Raw genomic sequence first — 16,684 nt, 5'->3', positions numbered from 1 at the left:
TCGATAAGCAGCACAGAAAGATTAAACAGGAGCAGTTTAATAAGTTGATGACCATCCAAAATGCAGTACCGTAAGGAGAGCATCCAAACAGCATGAAACTTGAATCATGTATATACCTCAATGGAATATGCAAATGTATTATGATGGGCGCATCGGGCGATTAGAGTGCTCCTTAAAATACGTATACAAAAGGAGAAAGAACTGCCGTTTTGAATACCGTGAATTGTTCTCTCGTGAGATTTTTTACGTGTGCAGCTTCAGCATGCTACGTAGAAAAACACGAGCATCATTCTTGCAGAGTTCAGAGTTCGTTCGAGGCAGAATTGTTGCATGCAGAGATTAAGGATTATTCTTCCGAGAAATCAACCACTGTGTCGGACGGAATCAAGCAAGCCATGCGAATATGGAATCGGTGGATGCAGGAAGGAATAATTGACGAATAGGAGCAACTGCAACCGCCTCATCGAACCACTCCATGGAAAGACAGGCATATTGTGCACATGAAGCGCACTGCCACATTCTCAACCATATCATAACGAGAAAAGCCTATAACGTAAAAGTCAGTGTCCGCACTAACAGTTTGAAACCGTTTACAATACAATGAACTGTTCGCTAGGCGTTCATTGCTTTGCTTTAAATTTAAACCACATGCGTTTGCGTTTGCAGTGGTGCACTGAACAGCGGTGACATACATCCGAATGCCACATTGGGTTTTCGCTTATGCCTACAGTACCACGGTGATCGGATTAGAGTTTGGAGACGCCACGAAGAGAGGCTGCTCGTCTTTTGTCTTAGGCATCGTCATACTAGTCCTGTACTCGGTGTTATAGCGTGGGTGGTATTGAATTCCATTCCCATGCTTCCCCAGTACCCATTATCGGTACACTTATCAGCCAGCGTTACATCTCTTAGGTTTTTCAGCCTGCTTGCCTTCCTGACCGTCAGGGATTACCTGCGCGTACATTTCAACAGAACAATGTGCGAACTGTCGTTGCCAATGTTCAAGCTTTCTTCTTAGCCCACCACATTGCATTGTTACCCTGGCCTGCCCGTTTTCCAGATCTTACATCCATTGAACATGTCTGGTCGACGATTAAAAAAATGCCTAGTTCGGCATGGCATACCCACAGGTACACCAGATGAACTTCGACGAAGCTTAAAAGGTAATGTGAAGATGACAGAAGACGAGAACTGATTTTCTCGTCTTCCTCACCTCAGAGAAGGCTGTATTTCAAATCAATTAACATTGACACTATGTGAAATCAATTAGCATTGACACTATGTGAATCTCTGAAGCAATTTGGCTTTGCGTTCTCTTGTCCTTCTTCGTGTTGCATTTTGAATGGCCAGCAATGTAGCTTATTTGATTTAATATCATAATATAATATTATGATATGATTCAAAACTAGAATTCTAGTATACTTAGGAGATCAAAAAGAATGTGAATGACGAATATGTGCGGTCAAAGTTAAATAATGTTTTCAAATAAATTGCATGTTATTTGAAGCTTTTCCAATGCTTCTGATATAAAATCCGCTGTTTCCATTTTAGGTAAACTTGGAAAAATAATGATGATTGTCCAAAATAACTGTTTTCCATCTGCAACAAACGTTGCCTTTTTGGCAAAATTTCGAAATAATAGTTTTCAGCTTCAATTTAGTGAGTCTGGTACATTCTTGGTTTTTAAAAATGTCAGGTTCTTTTTTCTTGTTGTTTTATGAATTGCCATATGCGAAAATCCAAATTCAATTCTGATGTAATGCTCAACACTTTTTAAATCATTTTAAGCAGTTTTTTTAATTTACTACTTATCAAAACTAATGGCAACTATACGGCATTGATGACCATCCCAAATACATCTTTGTTGGTAGTATCAGAGTCGCTAGTCCCCAGTTATCTATGGATCACCAATAACAAGAATGTGTTTTCATTCACTAGTGTAAGACATTGCAATATTTGCTGCAGTATGTGTTTTCAATAACCAGTATGTGCTTTCCGAAACTAGTGTGGGACAGTGCAATGTTTATTGTAGTATCTGTTTTCAGTAACTTGTAGGTTTATATTTATTTTAACTAACATTTATTTTAAGTTTAAACTATCTTTCCTGTTAAGCCTTACTTTCCCCTGGAATTGCCAATGCCAGAGTATGTAAATTTTAGTAGAACGCGCAAAGTATTCAAAATTGTCAGCGGAAGTAATCTGAGTTAAATAGAAGGGAAACGAGTTCGAAAGTGTGCTTTCTTGCTTCACTTTCTGGAGGTGGCTAGTTAGAAATTGAAGAACCACGCGTTTCGGCCTGTGTGCTTGCCTCGGTAGATAGTTAAATCTTTCAACGTAATATTCAGAAGTTTGCTGAATTGTCAGCGGTATCTTAGAACGCGGTTGGGTTAGTTACGTTTTAGAGAGCCTCGTAGGTAGTCACTTCTTATTATTCATTTTTAGTTTCTTATTTTTATTTTACCGACGGGTCGGCGTAGTTTGTGAGCGTCAAGAGCACGCATCTGTAATTTCTAAAGTTGAATAAAAAGGGATTTAAACCCTTCTCAAGACTTTGTGTAATTTCCAGTTCATAGCAGTCACCACTATTGTTGCGTGCAGGTTGGGAGCGCGCAAAATTACAAACTAGTATAAAATAATGTAATGTTTGTTGCAGGATGTGTTTTCAATAACTAGAGTAAGACAGTGCTATCTTTGCAATATGTGATTTCAATACCTTAAAATCTGATTAGGAAGTTCGAGAGAACTAGTAGTGCTTGTGATTACAGTGTTGGCAATGTTGGTCGTCCCGCAAGTGTGAAAACGTCTGAAATATCCAGAAATTATGAAGTGTGTTTCAAAACCGCCCAAGAATATCGATCAGACGAGCTTCATAATAGGTCGGAATCAACCAGAAGATTGTACGACAAATTGTTGTCCAAGACCTGCAGTTCTTTCCGTACAAAATTCGAACTCATCAGCCATTGAGCGCTGTTGCCATTGAACAGTGTTCTGTTTCCCCAACAGCATTACCGATATGATTAAAAAACAAGAATTGGATATGAATATGGTTTGGTTTAGCGATGAAGCACTTTTTCATTTGGATGGGTACATCAATAAGCAGAATTGCTGCATCTGGGGACTGAAAATACACATTTTGCGATTGAGAAGGCTCTTCATCCTAAACAGATAACTGTTTTGCGTGCTATGTCGAGTTGCGGAATAATCGGTGAGATATTCATTGAAGTCACCGTAGTTGCTGAATGTTATATCAAAATTTCAGAAAATGATGTCATTCCTCCCCCTTATTCAAAATGACCCAGATTTCGAAAAGATGTGGTTCATGCAGGATAGAGCATGACCCCCATTGGCCCCACAAAGTGTTTGAAGTCCTGGAAAAGCACTTTGGAAAGCGCATTCTGGCTTTGGATGTCCAGAAACCACTGGAATGGGAATCGCTTGGCCGTCATATTCTCCTGATCTCAACTCTTGTGACATATTTTTGTAGGGCAATATTAAAATGCAACGTTTACACAAATAATCGCAAAACCATCGCTTAACTCAAAACAACCATTCAAGAGGTCATCGAAAGTATCTATTTCTCGACACTTCAGCGAGTTCTACGGAATTTTCCTCTTTGTCTGCGTCACATCATAGCCATTCATGGCAAGAATATCGAACATGTCATAAACTAAATCCGAATATTTGCAGTTTCTTTTCAAATTTAAATAAAATTTTTGAACTCGGTAGGTTTTGAAAATTTGATTTTTTATTTTATATAGCTCAATAATTGTCACCGTGTAAGTAGAAGCTAGCAAAACGTAATGCAACCGTAGCTCTCCAAAAATTTTGTAAAGACCAAAATGGTATTCAGTATAGGTTATCTAAGCTCTAAGCATTCTAAGCAAGTAAACGAAGTGCGAAGTAAAGGAAGTATTGTAATCGCGAAAATTTTGGGGCATCATAAGAAAATATCCATTTTGACTGCTATCGAATGCAATTTAAAGATTTTTTTGGCGGTAAAGAATAAAGGACTATTTTCTCAAAAAGCATTGCAAATGAGTTTTAACCGTTTGACTGCTACGCGGCGTTCATTTCTTTCGAAAACCGCGACGTAGTTAGTTATTTTAGAATGCACTCGTATTACAAAGAAGTACGCGTGAGGTCTGACTACGTACGTTCACACCCACGGAGCAACAAAGACACACTGAAACTCGCAGCGCAAAAGCGCTGCGTCGCGGTTTTCGAGACAAATGAACGCAGCGCTTTTGCGCCACATAGCAGTCAAACGGTTAAAATACATTCAGAAGAGATTTTTTCGTGACGTCTGTACTTACGTACGTACATGCGCATGTATGTATGTATGTATCTCGAATAATTCAAAAATGAGTAGCCTCAGAATGTTGAAATTTTGTATCTAGGATTGCTATAATATATAGTTTTGCACATCCTTTTTTTTTTTTGAGCAATCAGCCACATAAAAGTATACAAATATATGTATAGTACATATATATACCTACTTTGTTATTCTACTTCGTGAGCTCAATTCTTTTTATTTTTATATGTTGGTACATTGTGGATTTTGTGCTTTCAAAAAATAGTGGAATTATGTTACTCTTATCTTCCGGTTAAGGTTTTTATGCCAATAGTTGTAGAATTATCAACAATTTAAAATTATTTAAGTGCGGCTACACGTAATTTTTTACCTTAGCAGCTATTATTTGTTTATATTTGAAACTTAGCAGAATATTGAATTAAATCAGTTTCTGCACCTTCAGTGTCTTTCTGCTGAGTGGGACCAAAAGTAAACTTTCGGTTTTGTGCACCAAAAAAATCTGCCTTTTTGCCCGCTGGCTGAATTGCTTGTTTTTTGTGCAGAAAGTCTAATTTGAATTGCAAAAATTGGTTTTAAATTGTTTCAACTGTATTTGGTGTTTTATATTTTTCTGTTTTTTTTTCAATTTTTAATAAAGATATTTTGAGGTTTTATGTATTTTTGCCTTGTCGCGAAGGGGGAACTGAATTAATTGAATGAGAAAGCTATCTCTAATGAAATTTGAGGAAATAAGTTTAAATGAAATGCAGGACAAAATGCGTATAATTTAATATTCCCTACAAGGAAGTCATGTGGCGTACACATCAAATTTTGTTTTTATTTTATTGCTTCAAATTTTAGCATCTCAACTTATTTAGTATTAAAGTAGAACTGAATAAGCATTTTCATCTAGGTTTAAAATTTTGAATTTTAATTTAAAAAATAAAATTGTATATAATATTACTACGTAAAGTATATACTTAATTTTATTTAAATATTATTGCTATACGTGCTATATCATGATCTTACTTTAAGTGATTTAAATGATATAAGAAATTATCTCTAAAATATGGTTAATTCTTGCTTAAATAACAGAGACATATTTCGTTCTGAACGAAGATTCGTTCGATATTTCTTTTTGAACTGGTAGCCACCCCTCCAGCAGCCAAGTTATGAGAATACTGACCGCTCGACACGTCTCAAATTTCAGCACTGGCTCAACACCCCGACTCAAATCTCACACCCGACTCAAATCTCAGCTCAAATCTCAACACTGGCCGCTCGACCCGGCTCAAATCTCAGCGAACGGGCTGGCTGCAGCTGCGTTTTTGTATTTTATTTCCCGCATGTAGCTTGAATACAAGCAAAATTTCTTCCCTTCTCACAGATAGACCTCGCGCGCTTTGCGATAAGGCAACTAAGCTTGTTCTGAATATATTTTCAAGAATTTTGTTTCTTTAAAAAAAAAAAATTGAATCTTCTGAAATAAATTTTGTTTTACTTCATCAAGATATTTTATGAAACTTTATGCTAAACCTACCATAAATTTCTTTGAAAGCTAATATTAAAATTTTCCCTGCATTAGCCTCGATACAATATTATGTTTATCTAAATCTTAAAACAATTTCCTTATTTTATTTACTTTGTTGTCATCCAACCACGTATTAAAAGAGAGAAAAAAATATTAATTACTGACCCCTAAGATTAGATCTCTTTCAAAATGTTTTTCGGACATTAGTTTCATGTTTTAGAACAGATATCATAAAATGAAGTCTTGCAAGTCTTTGTAAAACAAACTAGAAATTCAAATGGCAGCAGAGCAAACATGAAATAATGTACAGTATAGCAAATATGAAACGGAAGTACGATGCAAACTATTAGAATTTCAGATATCCGAAAATTCAGTTACCAGAACATTTCGCCTTCTTTTCAAACCAAGTAAAATTAGCTTATTAAAATTAGCTTACATTTGTTTTTCAAATTTTTTCTTAGATTTAAGCAACATAAAAAGTACATACTTTTTGAGAAGTTACTTAATTTAGACGAAAACAATAACATGTATGCAATTAATTAATTAATATAAATTTAGTCAAATTGATTTACCGAATTAAAGCATTTTTGCATTTTATTTTAATGCAGTTAACATAAATCAGAATTTTTTTCAACTCTGTATTTTATTTGAAATGGTGAGTGTGTTTACGCAAACCAAAAAAATAATTTGTTTCATATATTTCGTCCAAAGACGTGTGCTTTCTATTTTGTATTATAGAAATAAAATTATTTTACTTTTAATTGTATAATATATGTTGAAGAAAAATGCTATGATGAAAGAAATATTCTCGTACTTGCATTGTAGTATATATGTATAAGATAAGAAGATTTATAAGATGTAACACGAGTGACAGAAGGTATTATATAAATAGGCGAACCGTAGTTTAAGTCAGCAGTTAAATTTAAAATTGAACCCAGTATACATGATCGACAAAATCAGATCAGGTCCCGATTTATTAGAATTGGATGTTTAATCTAAGATCATCAATGGAGTTTCATCTGTTAACAAACAAGAAGACTTACTTTTCAGTTAAGAAAAATTTGTAAAATATATATGAGATATTGTAACTTTTAAATTGGCCAATAACTGCCGAATTCAGTTTTGCGATGGAATTGCCTATACTCGATCAAAATAATGAATGACTGCTGGATTGAAAGACAACGACTTCAAATGAATCAGTCAATGTCATTGATTATTCGAGTATCTCATCGGTTATTCAAACATTTTAACAAGATGATTGGCGTTGGAGGTAAAAACAGCTGCCGGAATAGTTAGGCGCGACCTGCGCAAGATGTAAATGTCCAATTATAATTTGCGTTGCCAGTTCCAACTGAATAAGTTTGGTAATACTCAATTAATTTTATTGTTGATTGATTCTGAAATTAACAACTGATATCCCAAACAAAAGTAAGATCTTCAGATAAAAGCATTGATTGCTTGAGAAAGAAAAAAAGACGTTAAGGTAATTTTTTATAACCTGCACCCAATTACGTTCCGAACACAATTATTCATGTTCGTCAAACAGATAAGTTTAAATATCGTTTAAAGGAAATGCAATTAAAAAGCATATGGTAGATATACAAATCGCTTTTCTAGGTTATAATTAAATCTCTGGTAAGGAATAGTTTTTTCGTTCTTATTTTTACGTAATTTTATGCAAATACTCTTATTTATATTAATATTTCGCATTATAGTTACATTTGAATTTAACGTGGCTTTTACTTTGTTTAACAGGACGGTAATGTCATGTGTCTTCATCAGGTTAGCATTTTTTAGATTAGAGTATTCTGGCTTTCAATAGTTAAGCAAGCGAAGGAAATGTCAACAAAACTGGACAAGGAAAGCTCTCATTAACACTAAGTACATGATGGGTTTATGCGTGAAAGATAACAAGTATTACGTGAAAGATAAAAACACTATTTAATTTTTGTAAATTTGTATGATGACGTCACATTTGGACTCTTAACAAACTGATGTTTCAAGCTACAAGCAACAAACAAAATATCCATTTAATAATGTGAACATTCCGGGCCTTCACACAAACATTACAGAAATTACATACGCTTTCAATGAGGTGCCCAGCCATCGAAAATGCTAACAGTGGCCATTTCTTCATCAGGGCATATCTTTTTTTGACCTCCTGCTTCAATGCAACGGACAGTATAACAGCCTTCACTCCTTGACATTCGTCTTCTTTCAGCCACAGAAAGACGAATATAATAAAAAAAATTACCTACAAGATTTTAAGTAATTCGTATCAACGTTCAAAATGAACTTGCTGAAAGTTCTCAGAATGCTACTGTCTTGCAAGACAGCTTAATTAGCAGAAGTTCAGACAGTCAATACCGATTATTTGTAACATATGATTGCCATCAGTGTTCCGCAGCGATTTTCAGCCACTTAAATTCAACTAGCGTTCAAAAATTTCCAATTGCATGATTAACTTTTGGAAGCCAATGTAATTCAAACTTCATAACAAGAAATATTTTTAAACTGAAATAATTAAAAGAAAATACTTTCTTTGAAATTCATGACTGGTTATTTCATTAAATTTTTAAACTATAATACAATCATAATTGTTGAATTTACTATTCATGCTAATGGATGTGTAGAATATTAAACAATTTCCCTGTACGCCATTAAAACTAATCCATATGCAAATAGGATATATTTATTACTAAGTCATAGAGATTTATACAACTTAAAAACGCGTTCCATCCGAATAATGATAAAATTTATATATAGTTACTTCTTCACTGGGTATAGTTAGTTATATAAAAATGACTTTTGTGAAAACAGTCAAGCAAAAATAAATAAATAAATAAATAAAAGATTCCTTTTGGGAAAAAGCATTTAATGCATTTTCTTTGTTGAAAATTACTATAATGGCATTCTTTAGTACATTATGAGATGCGCACTTCTAAACGTTTAGGACTGTGTTCTAATGAAGTCAATAATTGAAGAAAAGAATATTCTTATTTATTAGCCTGTATCAACTAAGCAACCAGAGGCCGAACGGTAAAGTCGCTGAACACTGGTAGTTCGGTGCGAGGTTCGAATTTTGCGAACGGGAGAGCTGCATGGACCTTTCCGTGGTTTTACCCTTATGTAATTTATACACGAGGCATTTCACTAAAAAAGCTTCTCCACGAAGGTATACAACCCTTTAGGCGAGATAGCCCTCGAATGCTTTGCCATAATCAAATAAATCAAACCTTCATGATCTAATCCTTGGCTGTCGGCAAAAACAACAAATAAATTTCGTATTTTGCAAATTATCGTATAAACATTTTATACTTCATACAAATCTTAATGAAATTTTAACAGTTTAGTGAATATACTACAGAAAATATAAAACAGCAAAAGCAGATGGAATTGAAGTTTATAAACTAAGGAAAGACAGGAAATTCTGGTACAAAGTTAATTTTCATATGAATTTTTAAATGTAAAATGTTCAAAATTAGAAAAATATTTCGGCTTAATAAAATTTAAGATTTAGCTATATGAATCTGCAAAAAATAAAAGACAATAAAAATGAAATAAATCTTTATTCTTCTTCCAATAAAATGCGAAGTTAGAAAAGGTTTAGGAAAGAATACCATCTTAAAAATAATATGAAAAAAGAATAAAAAATTTTATAACGGTTTCATTGTAATTATTATTTTCTTGTGTTAGTGTACACTACTAAATTATCAGTATTAGTAGAATTCTGAAAATGACACATATTTTCATGAAAAACATATTATATGAGAGATCAAATTTCAACCCCTATCATACAACTTTATTTTTGGAAAACAAAAGTATTAACTGATTCATTTTTAACTGCTTGAATTACGTAATATTGTTAAAAACCCTGTGATTTTTTTTTCAAATGATTTCAGCGATTTTCAAAAGTATTGATAACGACAGATTCTAATTTATTGTGAGAGTAAGTTTTATTATACAGTCAAAAGTCTTTAATCTGGACGTTCATAATCCGGACCTCAAAGCTACAAACTTTCTGCGCATACGTAAACGCATAATGCGTTTACGCATGCGCATAACACGTTTACGCATGCGCGTTTAATGTATAACGGACGGTATAAGCTAAGTTAAAATTATCTAATTATCTATTTCAGTTAATGTTGCAGATTGCGTTGTTCCTTAATCTTCTAATTGGATACGGTGTATTATTTTTTGCAGACTGTTAGAGCAATTTTACAAAAGTAAGCTTGAACTTTCGATTATGTCAAAAAGAATTTCCGATTCTGGAGCTGCCAAAGCATCTACAAAGCGAAAGCATGTTTCGATGTCCATCAAACAAAATGTGGAATTGCTGCAAAAAATGGATAAAGGCATATCCTTTGTTTCTCTAACCATTCCGAAATCTGTTTATCAATTTCACGCTGCTCTGCGGGGGAGAACACGTCGCAGCGCGGAATGTACTGGAAGTTGATCTGTCAGCACTATCCTTATCTTCAGGGCAGATGTTTTTATTTTATTCGGCTTATAATTTTTTACTAAATGTAGTATTTCATCTCTATGTACTCGATATGATTTAAATCAAATTCCTCGTCATTATAAATATCACGAATACGCATCAAATAGTTTTCTGGTTGCAAATTTCTGATTTCGACTATGCGTAATGTATGCTTTACGCATGCGCGCGTTGAAAGAAATGTTTAATAAAGTAAACAAATAAATATTAAGCTTTTTTTTTTTTTTTTTTTTTTTTTTTTTTGTAAATTTGGATACCCTTTAGATCATAATTGCTCTTATTTCATAAATTACGGTTTCATATTTTTAATTTTATAATCTGCATGCCATCTTACCAGATTTAAACTGATGATCTATAATCCGGAAAAACCGATAATCCGGAATCGCCGAAGTCCCGGCGAGTCCGGATTAAAGACTTTTGACTGTACTATCCAAATATATAACTGTAAGCACCTTATTTTGCTTTCTTGCTTAAATTACATACTTTCTGCAATATATTAATTTATATTTCTTGAATTCTACTGTTTTAACTGTGTTTTTTAAAGGTACTTTATTATGCGGTTCAGATAACAAACGTTCCGGTAGGAAGTTCGCGTTAAATGAAATCTTTCTTTTTTCTTTTCTTTTTTTTTCTTTTTTTGATTTAGAAGGAGATTTTAATTCTTGTTGGAATGCCATACACATTTCGTTTCCTCATATTATATGAAGGCATGTTTTGACAAGAGGAGACACAAATTCCTCTTTAACAGAAAAAATTTGGAGATCTGTTGATTATTTTTTTAAAGCTTGAAGCTTGCTGTCATAATATACCAGCTACGTACTTAAATATTACTTAAGGGGGCTTCAGTATTATTTATTAGCAATATATAACGTAATTTATCTCAATATGAATGTTGTGGATTTTTTGTTTGATAAGTTTTTCACAAAAAGGAAAGGAAAATAAATTTATAGCAATGAAAATATTGATTAATTATAGCCTGATATTAATGCGAACATTATGAATTATCCATTTATGAATAGTGCAAGAGAAAGTCACTGTCACTGTCATCCGAGAAAAGCAGTAGCATTTACAATGCATTATCTCAACTTGAAACTGAGCTTTGATTTTAGGGCTGTTTGAATATTTTATGAATAATGGACTATAATAGAAAAAATAATGCAGAAAATATGTGTAACATTTTAAATTTGGATGTATGAAAATTAAAGTGCTTTCAAAAATCTGAATTTTGTCGTATGAAAACATCTATTGTATAGTCTTCTTGATTTGCAGCAGGTTTCTTAATTTTCACAGCAGGACATAAAAATAATTTTAATATCACAAAGAGAAATGATACTCAAGATAAATAAGGAAAATAAAATGATCACAAGGCCACTATATATATGCATTTATTTCTATATATAAACGAATATTTCAGAATTATGAAATAAAATAAACAAAGCGTGATATATCTGTAACTATATATTTTTCTGCATACATAATATGTTCGTGCTAACAATATTAGAGGAAGGAATGTTTTTATAACGAAATACTGTAATTTCAACACATTTCTCTTTCATTTGTTATGGTAATGTAATAGCATAATAATGACCTTTATGAATTTTAATAGTACATTTGTTAAGGAAAATATTAAATCATATTTCTGGTTTAAATGTTGAAAGATTATGATAAGGCATGGAAATATGGTATACTGCGTGATCTTCACGACTCTGGCTTGCGCGACAACCTGCTTATTTTTATTAAAAATTTTTTAAGGGTAAGGAATTTTCAAGTCAAGATTGGTGCTGTTTTATCAGACGTCTTTTTACAAGAAGAGGGTGTGCCTCAGCGTTACTTTGTTCACATTAAAAATCAACTCTGTCTTAAATCAACTTCCTCCCACTGTTTCAGGATCGTATTATGTTGATTATTTGCAGATTAGTTGTCATGGGGCAGACATGAAACATGTAGAAAGGCAACTACAGATATCTCTGAACCGAATTCAAGACTGGTCAAACAAACAAGGATTTTTGTTTGTTTGACACAACAAACAAAAATCCTTGTTTGTTTGACACCGACCGTATGCGTGCACTTCTGCAGGAAGCGAGGTCTCCATCCTGAGCCTGAATTCATGAATCAGTGATTCCAGTACAACCTGAAGTAAAGTTTTTGCGAGTTATTTGTTCGACCGAAAACTTATCTTCCTCTCTCATGTGTTACATCAGCGGAAGAAGTGTACCAAAATATTAAATCTTCTAAAAGTCTTGTCGAATACCTCCTGGGGCGCAGAGTGCTGGTCTTTATTTCCCGTTTACAGAGCACTTGTCCGTTTGTAGACTACACTATGCCTCAGTTGTTTATGAATCTGCACGGCCGTCAGTTTTGCAGAAACTAGACCCAGTTCATCATCAGGCACTGAGGTTTTGTTCTAGGGCATTTAGGACATCTCCAATCCAGAGCCTGTATGTTAATTGTTATGAACCAACCCTCCATTTGCAGCGTGAGCAGCTGTCTCTTCTACAGTATTTTAATATATTGTCTCAACCTGACCATCCTAGTAAGCTATGTGTGCTTGGTGACATCTTCTCTTTCAAGCACGACGATCTTGTGTTCCTTCCTTTTCCTTAAGAGTTCGATCTTTGATCGAAGAGTCATAGCTGATATAACCACTCAAACAGTATATTATATTGAAATCCAACCTTGGGAAAATGCGAAAATCAAGCTTCTTAATGTTTTCCAGCGCCACAATAAGCGAACCACTTGCGAGATCGTATATAAGCAACTCTTCTTCGAACACAGATATGAATATAGCGATCATGTGGCCGTATATACAGATAGATCAAAAAGACCATGTTGGAGCAGGATTTGTAATAGATGACCACACTGAGGACGGACGTTTGCACTACGCTTGCTCAGTCTTGACATCTAAGCTGACCGCTATATATTATGCGCTTTTTCACATATCAAAGCTAAGCCATAAAAAGTTCATTATTTATACAGATTCGTACAGTGCATTGAAAGCTTTAGAAACTTTTTCCAACGCTTTCAATCTTGTAGTTGTTGATTAAATCGAAGCTTACAGTTTCGTGGATATCAAGTTCTGTGAGCTCGCAGATATCACAGCTAAGTCTGCTGTTAATCTGTGCAGCCAGCATATTCCTCTGACCGATATTAAAAGGATTATCAAGGGAAAAGTCCTAGAGAAGTGGCAGCTGCTATGGGATGCTCATGTTAATAATAAGCTTAAAACCATGAAACTTCTAGTTAAAGACTGGAACTCAATAGGAAACCGAAGGGAGGATGTAATTCTAACCCGTCTGCGTATTGGTCATTCTCATATAACACATAGCTACCTTTTGAAGGCCGAGAGCGAACCTCTTTGTTCCCACTGTGATAGTATTCTTTCAGTTCGTCATATTTTAATTGAATGTCCGTATTTTAACTCACTTAGATTGAAATATTTTAATAACTCTGACTTGCCTCTTGAACATATAATCGGGAGAGTGGCCAATGCTAATTTATTTCCATACCTCAAGGAGAGTGGTTTTTGTTATTTAATTTGATTTTTTGAATGTGTCTGGGGATTTTAGTGATATAAATTTTATTGTATCTCATATTTTATGATTTCACACTTGCATCACATCGTATATTATTACCCAATTCATGAGTTACTTTATCATTATTTTTATTACCTCTTTTTATTTTAGAAGTCTACTCTTGTTTCAAACTTGTGATTGCATAGAATTAATGTGTGGATTGAACTGTAACTTGTTTCGAACTATCATGTGTCTGGCGCAAATAATCTATCCAGGTTGTGCGCCGTAATATTTACCATTACCATTACCATTAGCTTATGATTATCTTGCGTTATGAAACAGCAGCAGATAACCTGTCTATCAGAAGTCTTCTTATGTCATTAGCGACATTAAAAAAAATTCATTGGTGTACATCAGCAGAATTGGATAATGTGTTGACCAATATCAGAGTGTAAAAGCTGACGTCCATGATCAAAATAAGATGCATTTCCAATTCATTAATCTTCACAGATTTCTGAAAATACAGAGAAGATGAACAACAGATAATGAGTAGCTACGATTTCTGACTGATGCAAGATTTTATGTTTTTATATTATAAATAGACAATTTTTAATTCAGTATTAGAATGTTTTTAGAATTAAAGTAACTTTAAAAGATTCCTTTTTTAAAGAAAGTTGGTAAACTATACATTCTGTTTTCCTATTACAGGTATTGAATTTCTTCAACTATAATAATCCCAACTTCTTGTTCAGCATGATAATGTAAAATTAATTAATTTATCATTTCTGTGGTATACTCCGGGTTCATTAAGAAACGACAATACTGTAGACAGTTTGAAATCCATAGCTGAACATTGTTTTAATATTATCAGCAGATCTGTAAATCTGGAAAAGAAAAATAAATTACTAATTATAATTTCTTAAAATTTAGTATACTTTTTTAAAAATTCAATTATTAATTTAAAACACTTAATTTCGGAAGTTTTGTTGAAAATTCAATAAATATTCCTACATATAAAATAAAGTACTTTTACGTGTAGAGAAAATAAACTCTTAAATATAAAGATTATGCCATTTAATAACGGTAGTAAAATTTCAAATTTTAAATTGCTTCAAATAAAAGGCAATGTTCTTATAATTTTAGGCAGTGTTTTAGTAACATTACAGAGCATTTTATGTCAAACAAAACAGGAAATAGACTGTTATGTGATCAAAACACTGCTTGAAATTCTCATAACATTACCACGCAGGTAGATCAGGAAAACTAGAATTCTAAAAAAAATCTATTTGGTTCATTATGTTATTAATTTCAAGATTTAACTAAACATTCCATTAAAAGTCAGTCTTCGCCCAGGTGGCAAATTTAATAACTGAAATATTGGTCATCCCAAAAGTTGTGCCGTTTCTCATAGTGAAGTGTCTTTGCTTGTAATTAGTTTGTTACTGCTGATACGTGACTGAAGGTGATGTTTAAGTACGGTCTTTTCTGCTAATGTTGACTGCAATGTTGTTGCAAAATAGTTTGAGATGTTTGAGCGTGGAAATATTGTCTGCTCGGATGACGATCCTCTGTAAATAAGTGCCTGTTAAAAGGAACTCACATTGAAAATCCACGTTAAACAGTTCAGGAACTATCAATTCTAAAACGTACATATATATTATATTCTAAATATTCTAAAACACACAGTACTTGATCATTTGAAGAAAGCTGGATATGTAAATTGCTTCGGAGTATGTATACCTCATACTAAGCAGAATGCGTTTGCACGAGTTTTGGCATGTCATTCTTTGCTGAAGAAAAAATAAAGAAGCTCCTCTTTTGAAGCTGCTCATTACTGGATATCAGAAGTGGGCACTACACAATAATGTTAAAAAAAAAAAAAAAAAAAAAATCATAGCCTAAGATGAAAGAACCTTCTTTAGTAATACCAAGAGGTTATATGCATCCCAAAAACGTAATGTTTTGTGTATGGTGCAACTACAAAGGAATTCTAACCTGTAAATAGTTGCTACCAAATCAGACAATAAATTCGGAAAATTACTGTTCTCAGATAGCAAATAGAAAACAGAAATCCAAACAACACTTCAACACTTCCAGAACTGACCAATCGTCGAATAGTTATTTTGCATCATGACAATGCTCAGCCTCACGGTTCGATGAATATCAGACAAAGGTCGATGGAATGTGGCTGAGATGGTTTTTGACAACACTCACTCCATATTCATCAGAAATCTCCCTCTCAAATTTTCACTTCTTGAGATCATTTTAAAATTCTCTAAATGGTGTGGAGACTGTCAAACAGTCTGTAATGAACCTCTTCGAAAATAAATCTAATGACTTTATAAACACATTAGGTTATTTCGAAGCCAGAGAGATGAAAAATGAGCAACGCCTTCGCCGGAAATCGAACCTTGGACCTCTAGAATATGCACCCAGCGTACAGACCACTACACCACGAATGCACGATAAGAAGGCGGGAGAAATACCTTTCAAAGGGCGACTGGGGTTTTTAGGGGACCCATTCGCCAAATCCTGGATGTGGAGAATCATCATCCACCACCCTTTTAGTTCGAGCGCCACTGTAGAGATATTAGGTATTTTTTTGGAAGCAAAAGTCAGAAATGGTAAAATCTCAGAGAATAAAATGGTGACTTATGTGGTTTAATGAAAGTTTCTTATGCTTCTGCACTGCTTCATTTGTATTTATAATTTAAAAGCTACAAAATTTGGGTTACCCAATATATTCTTCATCTTTTTATATTAGTTTTTCGGTTACAAATAAATAAAGTTCACAGATTTTTCGACTTGTAATTTTAGTCAGCATGTTAAAACGCTATTCGAAATCAGTTCAA

At 33.6% G+C, this 16,684-nt stretch overlaps 1 long non-coding RNA gene across 4 annotated transcripts in view; it reads right to left on the bottom strand.

Moving 5' to 3' along the window:
• Nucleotides 1-11,687: 11,687 nt before the first annotated feature.
• The window catches only part of LOC118199818 (uncharacterized), a 222,510-nt gene continuing 217,513 nt past the window's right edge, over nt 11,688-16,684 (bottom strand). For all 4 annotated transcript variants that reach the window (XR_015042631.1, XR_015042629.1, XR_015042628.1 and 1 more), the window contains one exon: nt 11,688-14,716. This is a non-coding gene — a long non-coding RNA (uncharacterized LOC118199818). The remainder of the gene's footprint in view (nt 14,717-16,684) is intronic.

This window comes from Stegodyphus dumicola, chromosome 8 (genome assembly GCF_044657685.1).
Source record: "Stegodyphus dumicola isolate Sdum_Otavi_A_Nest chromosome 8, ASM4465768v1".
Lineage (NCBI taxonomy): Eukaryota > Metazoa > Arthropoda > Arachnida > Araneae > Eresidae > Stegodyphus > Stegodyphus dumicola.
This window is presented reverse-complemented; position numbering and strand designations above follow the sequence as displayed.